The sequence below is a fragment of the Tamandua tetradactyla genome, chromosome 6, assembly GCF_023851605.1.
Source record: "Tamandua tetradactyla isolate mTamTet1 chromosome 6, mTamTet1.pri, whole genome shotgun sequence".
Classification (NCBI taxonomy): Eukaryota; Metazoa; Chordata; class Mammalia; order Pilosa; family Myrmecophagidae; genus Tamandua; species Tamandua tetradactyla.
The window spans coordinates 126660394-126669902 of record NC_135332.1 but is presented as its reverse complement, the minus strand read 5'-3'; the positions used below and the strand labels follow the sequence as shown (position 1 = coordinate 126669902).

Here is a 9509-nt window from a genome sequence, read left to right as displayed (position 1 = left end):
ATGCTAAAATCCTCAACAAAATACTTGCAAATCAAATCAGGCAGCACGTTAAAGGAATTATACACCATGACCAAGTGGTATTTATTCCAGATATGCAATGCTAGTTCAACACAAAAAATTAAATTAATGTAATATATTGGATCAACAAATCAAAGCAGAAAAAAACCACATGACTGTCCTGATTGATATAGAAAAGGCATTTGACAAAATTCAACATCCTTTCTTGATGAAAACACTTCAAAGGATAGGAATAGAAGATAACTTCCTTAACACGATAAAGGTAGTATATGAAAAACTCACAACTAACATTATCCTCAATGGGGAAAGGCTGAAAACTTTCCTGCTAAGATCTGAATACAGCAAGGATACCCACTGTCACCACTGTTATTCAATGTTGTACTGGAAATTCTAGCCAGACCAATTAGACAAGAAAAAGAAATAAAAGTACCCAAATTGGAATAGAAGAAGTGAAACTCTGACTATTTGCAGATGATATGATATTTTATGTTGAAAATCCCCAAAACTCTACAGAAAAGCTATCAGAGTAAATAAATGTGTATGGCAAAGTGGCAGGATACAAAAGCAATACCCCAAAATCAGTAGTGTTTCTATACACAAGTAATGAGAAGTCTGAGGAGGAAATCAAGAAAATTTTCCATTTACAATAACAATAAAAAAATCAAATATTTAGGAATAAAATTAACTAAGAATACAAAAGACCTGTATGCAGAAAACTACATGAAATTGCTAAAATAATTCATGGAAGTCCTAAATAAATGGCTTCATAGATTGGAAGACAAAATATAGTTAAGATGTCAGTTCTACCCAAATTGATTTATAATTTCAGTGAAATAGCAATTAAAATCCCAATAACTTACTTTGCAGAAATAGAAAAAAACAATAACCAAATTTATTTGGAAAGGCAGTGTGCTTCAAATAGCTAAAAGTATCTTGAGAAAGAACAATGAAGCGGGAGGTCTCACACTACTTGACTTTAAAACATATACAAAGCAACAGTGGTCAAAATAGCAGGATACTAGGATAAATAAATATGTACTGAACAATGTAATTGAATTGGGTGTTCAGAAATAGACCCTGTCATTTATGGACAACTGATTTTTTATAAGGCAGTCAAGCCAACTCAACTGGGACTAAGCAACCTCTTCAACAATTGGTGTTTGAAGGACTGTACATCCATATGCAAAGGAATGATAGAGGATCCATATCTGACACCCTATGAAAAAAATGCTGAAAATTAGCATTATCCTATTCAGCAACTCTTAACAGCAGAAAAAATTATCAGACTTTGTCCAGAGATATGAATGAAGCTGATCTGGATAAGACTAAGGCAAATTCAGATACTGGGTAAAGGATGAGAGGGCCCATATTTTCAAACTTTAACCTCTGTGTAAGATCAAAAGGAGAGATGTTACTTGGTCTGAAATTTATATTTTGGATAGCAGATAATCTTATTTAAATTGTATGGACAGTTTATTTGAACACCATAATTACATGGAATCTTGAATAGGGCATGAGATCTTGGTGGTTTGTACAGGTTCATGTGATGCCCCAATATATCCCAGAATAATTTGGACAGAGAATAAAAAAGTGTTTTCAAGGTTCCCTTGGGGACTGGGAGGAAGGACAAAATATTCAACTTCCCACCTGCAGAATTACTAATATTCTCACAAGTAATAGGGACATCCCATTCAATAAGTTGAACTCTGCAATCTTGGGGCTCACCCCTATGAAGCTTATTCCTGCAAAGGAGAAGCTAAACCTACATATAATTATGTCTAAGAGTCACCCCCAGAGAGCCACTTTGTTGTTCAGATATGTCTTCTCTTGCCAAGCCGACTCAGCAGATGAACTCACTGCTCTCCCCTCAACATGACTCCCAGCAATGTAAATCTCCCTGGAAATGTGGGACCTGACACCCAGGATGAGCCAGGGCCTGACATCAAGGGAATAAGAAAGGCTTCTTGACCTAAAGGTGGAAGAGAAAAATGAGACAAAATAAATTCTCAGTAGCTGAGTGATTTCAAACAGATTCGAGAGTTTATCCTGGAGACTATTCTTACGTATTTTATAGATATATCTTTTTAGTTTATGGTGTATTGGAGTGGCTAGATGCAAGTATCTGAAACTATTGAACTGTACTCCAGTAGAACTGATTCTTGAATAGGACTGTATAACTATACAGCTTTACTGTGTGACCATGTGATTGTGAAAACCTTGTGTCTGGTGCTTTTTCTATCCAGGGAATGGATAGATGAATAAAAAAAAGAAAGGAAGGATTAAAAAATAAAACAATAGGGGGAAATAAAGGGTAAAAGTTTGGTAGATTGAAATACTATTGGTCAGTGAGAGGGATATAGGGTATGGAATGTATGAGTCCTTTTTTATTTCCTTTTATTTCTTTTTCAGTAGTTAACTTGGAACTGTTATATTTATAATGGTAAAATCCATTGGAAAACATGCATGACTTTTCTTCATTTTAAAACAATCTTCTAGGATCCAAAATATAATTTTATTTTATTTTAAAATCACAATTTTATAATAGTGATGATTATTAAATACAATGACATAGAGGCATGTCCCGTTGGGAAATTGAAACAATCTTGACAACAAAAGTCTCCACCCTAGCAATATAGGAGACAGTGAAAAAAATTTATTATTGAGTAAGCATTAACAGATTTACATTTTTGTAAATTAGCATAAAAGTGACTAAAAACTTAGGTCAACATCTTACATATTTTATAAAGCAAACCAGAAGTAAGAACAATAACTTCTCTTATATCCTCACAAATTTAAACTTTTATCATAAGCAGTGTCTTTTTCACTTCATGAGAGGCTCCTGAGCTAACGTTGGACATATGTTTTCACATATACAGAGATTATTTGGCCAGTGACCTTGGAGATATCTCTACAATGGAGGAATTGGAGATTTGTCTTAATCCCTAGAAAAATTTATCTCTATTCCAAAAGTTAGAGTAAGGACTCAGAGGTACTGTCTCTAAGGAAACAGTCTAAGAAAAGAGCTCTTTCCCTTTCATTGACAATAATTTTCATTTACCCTGACCACTAAGAGACTGAAAAATGTTGTTTGGGGGTTGCAAGTGGGAGGTATGTCTTACAAATCTTAAGAACAGTTTTCTTCTCTCTGGAAAATTCCTTCTTTTGACAATCATAAAACATCTAGAATACTTTTTATTCAATGTCATAAGAAGAGATAATCCTGTAGACAATAGACAATCCAGAATGATGAAACCAGTGGAGATTCAATGAAGATGCTACAACCATATTTCTCTCACAATCATTATTCAAACTTTAGCTGCTATGCTGGTTTGAAGGGATTATGTGCCCTAGAAAAGCCATGTATTAATCCTGATCCAATTTTGTGGGAGCAACCACTTCTTTTAATCCCTATTCAGCACTGTAAGTTGGGAACTTGATTAGATTGTCTCCACAGAGATGTGACTCACTCACTTGCAGGTATTAACTTTTGATTAGATTGAGACGTGATGCCACCCATTCCAGGTGGGCCTTGAATAATTTACTGGAATCCTTTAAAAGAGGAAGCATTTTGGAGAGAAAGAAAGCTGTGAGAGAGCCACAGATCCACAAGAGCCCAGGCGGCCGGAGACATTTGGAGATGAAGAAAGATGAAACCCTTGGGGACCCTCATGAAACAAGAAGACTAGAGAGAAAGCTAGGAGACATTACCATGTTCACCATGTTTCTTTCCAGTTGAGAGTGAGACCCTTAATTTCATCAGTCTTTCTTGAGTGAAGGTAACCTTTTGTTGGTGTCTTAATTTGAACATTTTAATAGACTTGCTTTACTTGGGACATTTTCATGGCCTTAGATCTATAAACTTGCAACATATTAAATTTTCCTCTTAAAAAGCCACTCTAGTTCTGGTATATCACATTCTGGCAGCTAGCAAACTAGAACAGCTGCTATTATTTAAAATAACGTTAACAATATTAATTCAACAAACAGTCATTGAGATGGATGATTTTAATGCATATACATTTTTAAATAGACACTTGTATTGTCTATTTATAGATCAACTTTGTCCTGCTCTCTACCTGCAACTGGAATTTCATCTTATTTCCATGCAGAGTAATGAAACAGTGACAAAGCTAATCACAATAAACTACTTCAAAAGAAGATCTAGTCCAAGATAAATCAGTTTCTTTTAGCAGAAAAAATATAAATATACATGTTCTAGAAAGTCACAATGGTTTCATCACTAAGAAGTTCAAATGGGCTTGTGAAGAATGTAGGCAAATCCAGGGTGCAGTAAAGATGAAATGAGATGCTGTGCCCTGTTTAAGTGTTCCTGATTCTGGTGTCTTGGTCACAAGCTGAATCTTGATGTAGGGGAGATGCCAACTAGTGCCAAGTGGCAATGCAGAAAGCACTAAGTTGACTTAGAGACTATGCACAGGAACCGAAAGGCAGGAAGGCTCTAAACACTACTGAGAACATCCACCCCAGGAATGACTTTACCTTCCAAGGAATTCTAGACTGGCCCACCCCTACTGCTGATGTGGCTGAATTTAACTGCTGTGTTCCATTTGGCACAGCAAGTAGCAGTGTCTCCACCACCTACGATGGAAGGGGCTTTCACCACTTCATCCATGAGGGCTATGACTCCCGGGCAAAAGCATCCACATAATCTACTTAGCCTTTTGACATCCTCAGCCTACTTCTTGCAGTTCTCAGGACAAAAACCCAAGTCTATCCAGCCAGCAGATATGTCAGAGGCCACAGTCGCTTCACCACTCTTGGCATTCTCATCGAACTTGTCAGCAGTGACAAAGTCAATAGGCAAGGTAATCTTCACACTTTATCTCAGCTTTGAACATTCGGTCTTTGACAATCTTGGCTCCCTGTTCATCCAACAAGGAAATGACAATGTTCATTATTCTAGTTTGCTAGCTGCCAGAATGCAATATACCAGAAACAGAATGGCTTTTAAAAAGGGGAATTTAATAAGTTACTAGTTTACAATTCTAAGGTCCAGAAAATGTCCCAGTTAAAACAAGTCTATAGAAATGTCCAATCTAAGGCATCCAGTGAAAGATACCTTCAAGAAGGCCGATAAAGTTCAGAGTTTCTCTCTCAAGTGGAAGGGCACATAGTGAACACAGCCAGAGTTTCTATCTTATCTGGAAGGCACATGATGAACACGGTCATGGTTCCTCTCTCATCAGGAAGGGCACACGGTGAACACAGCATCATCTGTTAGCTTCTTCTCCTGGCTTCCTGTTTCATGAAGCTCCCTGGGAGGTGTTTTCCTCCTTCATCTCCAAAGTGCTGGCTGATGGACTCACTGCTTTGTGGTGCTGTAGTATTCTCTGCTCTCTCTGAATCATCTTCATTCTCGAAAATGTTTCCTCTTATAGAACTCTAGAAACTTATCAAGACCCACCCAAATGAGTGGAGACATGTCATCACCCAATCCAGTTTAACAACCACTCTTGACTAAATCACATCATCCAGAGAGATGATCTGATTATAGTTTTAAACATACAGTATTGAATAGGGATTATTCTATCTTTATGAAATGAGATTTTGATTAAAACATGGCTTTACTAGGGGACATACATCCTTTCAAATTAGCACGTCCATATTATTGCAGTTCTTGAGGAAGGTAAAAGCCATTCCACCACTTATAATTGTCCCATCAACTTTGTTCAGCATATTATTGATCAGCTGAATCTTGTCTGCAACTTTGGCTCCACACAAGATGGCCAAGAAGGGCTGCACAAGACTCTCCAAGACCTTGGCAAAGCAATTCAGTTTCTTTTTCATTAAGAGTAGTGCCAAAAGCATCATTGGCATAGACATCCCCTACCTTAAAAAGTGAAGTCTGGAAAGCTTCTGGTTTGGCTACTCCATTCAACCTTGTTGCCAGAGCATCTATTCCCTTCCCCCCTTCTTCCACATGATAGTAGAGGCTCTCCAGCAGGATCACAGAACCAGCAGCTGGGTCAGCACAAATGTTCTCCACTTTTGGACCCAGGCAGTTCTTCAAGAACAGAACATGAAGGCATAAACATTTTTAAACAGGAGTGTTCTTTTTTCAATGTGTTTACATTTTTTAACATTAAAATAAAATTGACATTGTAAATGATACTTGTAATCAGTTCTTCAGCATTTTATATTCAGGAAAGATGTTATTAAATAGATGACTGAGATAGTTGATATTTAATTTTGAATTTTTAACTGACAATATTTTTCAAAGAGAAAAAGAGTTAAAAAAGAATTTGGAGATTAAGCATGTATCCATCATCTTGTGTGAAAAGAAATAGCAATTCGTGAAGTGAGCCAAAGACTTGCTATTTATTTAGACTGCAAGGGCAAAGTATCAACAGATGAGATTACTACAGATGTGAGAGACAATATGTTAAGGTGTGAATGCCAAATATTCAAAATAAATCACAGTAGCACAGGGTTTTATGAACAAAGTAAAAATAAAAATAAAAATGAGGACTAAACAGCTCACGAAAACAAAGAGACTGCTGTTTGCTAAGGGACAACAGGATGTATTCTAAAAAATGAAATGGGACTCAAGAAAGGTGGCACTGACAATAGCTACATTGGTGTGTGTGAAGATAAATTGAGTAATAAAGATTTGAATAGATAAACATAAAATCTAGCCAACTTATCCCATAAAGTTGCTGAATATAATGTTGTTTTATTTCTTTCAAATGGACTAAGGAGATTGAAGCAACGAAAAACAGAAACCCTCATTTTTTTTTTCAATAAAAGGTGGAAAAGATAATTTGGAAAAAATATTTATGCTCTGGGGTAAAATAAAGACATCTTACAAAATAAAAATGAGAGATTTCCTATGATTCTAAGAAATGTTTTTGTTTATTCATAGAGGCTATATAATAGTGGTTTTTAATGCTATGTGAAGTTGTAAAAGCCATGGACATGGAGTTCACATTTAAAAAAAAAAATTCTAACCTGGTACAGCACTGATATAAGAACATAGTATAATACAATTAAAATTAATGGATTAGAAAAGATGGAGAATTGATTAATCTGGCTCTTCCAAAATCTACAATGTAATTACGTGTATAGTAAGAAAACAAGATTGAAGGTTATGAAATAGGGAAACATTTAAAACTATTAAAAAAGGAAAAATTGAGGGGGTGCAAGGGTAGTTCAGTGGTAGAACTGTCAGCAGTCATGCAGGAGACCTGGGTTCGATTACCTGTCCATGAACTTCCCCCCCAAAAAAACAAACAAATTCCACAGATGGTGCTGCAATAATAAAATACCCACAGGGAAAAATAATGAAATGTGACCCTGCCATACAGAATACAAAAAAAAAAAAAGGAACAAATGGACTTTAAAACTGCAAACCATAAGGTTCTTGAAAGATAACAGGGTTCAGGCTGACAAAGAAATGCTTGTATCAGGAGTTCTGTCCTGAGATCACATGCAAACATACTTCAGTGCTTTACATGGATTTTTCTCCTTTAACTTGCATGAGAAGCCTGTGAAATAGATCCTGGAAGAGGCAATGGGAATTTAGAGAATGAAGTCACCTGACTGAAGTCACACAGAAAGTTGCTTACCAGGTAACGGCAGTTGCCTTGAGTTCCTTAAGTTCAAAACTGAAGATAACATCTTCATCTCTAAATCAGCTTATTCTCACTTGTTCACCTTCTCCATGAATAGTAGAATAATCTACCCAGTCATCTAGCATATAGTATCTAAATCACAAGCCTTAAGATGATCTCATCAATATTCTTTACCTGCCTATCTCTTTAATAATCCTTGAAGTTCAAGCTCATGTGGCAGTTTGATCACAAAGATTTCTCTAATCAATGCAACACTCTCTGGATGTCTCTATACCTCACTCCATCTTAAAAATTCCTGTATTGACTTCCGGAGAAGATGGCAGCTTAGTAAGACGTGCGGGTCTTAGTTCCTTCTCCAGAACAGCTACTGGAGAAGTAGAAACGATACAGAACAGCTCCCGGAGCCACGACAGAGACCAAGAAGACATCATACCCCATTCTGGAATGGCTGACTGGCTGGGAGAACCTGCTCTGGTGAGATCGCTGAGGGGCGCAGGCTTCCCCGGGCCGGGGCGGTAGGCGGCCGGAGTCCCTCCCTCCCTCCTTTCCGGGCCAACTGGGAGAGTTGGACAGGTGGTCACCTTGGGCCGCGGTGGCTGGCGCCCACCCCTACGCACAGCCCCCTGGACCAGCTGGGAGAATTAGATCAGAGATCCCCAAGCCGCGGAGAACGGCAACCGGGGTCCCTTCCAAACACGTGGCTTCCGGGTCCGGCTGGGAACGGTGGATAGGCACTCCCCCAAGCCGCGGCGGCTGGCAACCCCCATGCCATGCTTGGTGTCCCAGGCCAGCGGGGAAACTTGGACAGGCGCTACCCCAAGCCGCAGAGGCCGGCGACCCTCCCCGCGTGCGGATCCCCGGGCCAGCTGGGAGATTCGGATTGGCACTCCCCCAAGCTGCTTCGGCTGGTGACCCCCCCACAGCAAGAGTTTTCCAAAGTTAAAGGAGCCACAGCATCTTTTACTGGTGGGACCCGCAGACAGATGAGCACCACAAGCGCCACCTACTGGGCAGGATAAGTAAACAGAGCCCAGGGATTTCACAGAAAAATCTTTCAACCTATTATTACATGCTTCATAAGTTTATTCTGTCTTAAAGCTGCATAATATTCCATCGTATGTATATACCACAGTTTGTTCAGCCACTCATCTGTTGATGGACATTTTGGCTGTTTCCATCTCTTTGCAATTGGAAACAATGTTGCTATAAACATTGGTGTGCAAATGTCCATTTGTATCTTTGCCCTTAAGTCCTCTGAGTAGATACCTAGCAATGGTATTTTTTTTTAAAGTATTTTGTTTATTTTATTATTTTTTGTTTGTTTGTTTGTTTGTTTGTTTGTTTTTTTTACATGGGCTGGGGCCAGGAATCGAACCGGAGTCCTCCGGCATGGCAGGCAAGCGCTCTTGCCCGCTGAGCCACCGCGGCCCGCCCCCTAGCAATGGTATTGCTGGGTCATATGGCAATTCTATATTCAGCTTTTTAAGGAACCGCCAAACTGCCTTCCACAGTGGTTGCACCATTTGACATTCCCACCAACAGTAGATAAGCGTGCTCTTTCTCCACAGTCTCTCCAGCACTTGTCATTTTTTGTTTTGTTGATAATGGCAATTCTGATGGGTGTGAGATGATATCTCATTGTGGTTTTGATTTGCATTTCTCTAATGGCCAGGGACATTGAGCATCTCTTCATGTGCCTTTGGGCCATTTGTATTTCCTCTTCTGAGAAGTGTCTGTTCAAGTCTTTTTCCCATTTTGTAATTGGGTTGGCTGTCTTTTTGCTGTTGAGTTGAACCATCTTTTTATAAATTCTAGATACTAGCCCTTTATCTGATATGCCGTTTCCAAATATTGTCTCCCATTGTGGAGGCTGTCTTTCTACTTTCTTGATGAAGTTCT

General features: G+C 38.5%; 1 pseudogene; it reads right to left on the bottom strand.

The window, feature by feature from the left end:
• Positions 1-4477: 4477 nt before the first annotated feature.
• LOC143686351 (phosphoglycerate kinase 1-like) lies at positions 4478-6052 on the bottom strand (annotated as a pseudogene).
• Between the last annotated feature and the right edge of the window lie 3457 nt (positions 6053-9509).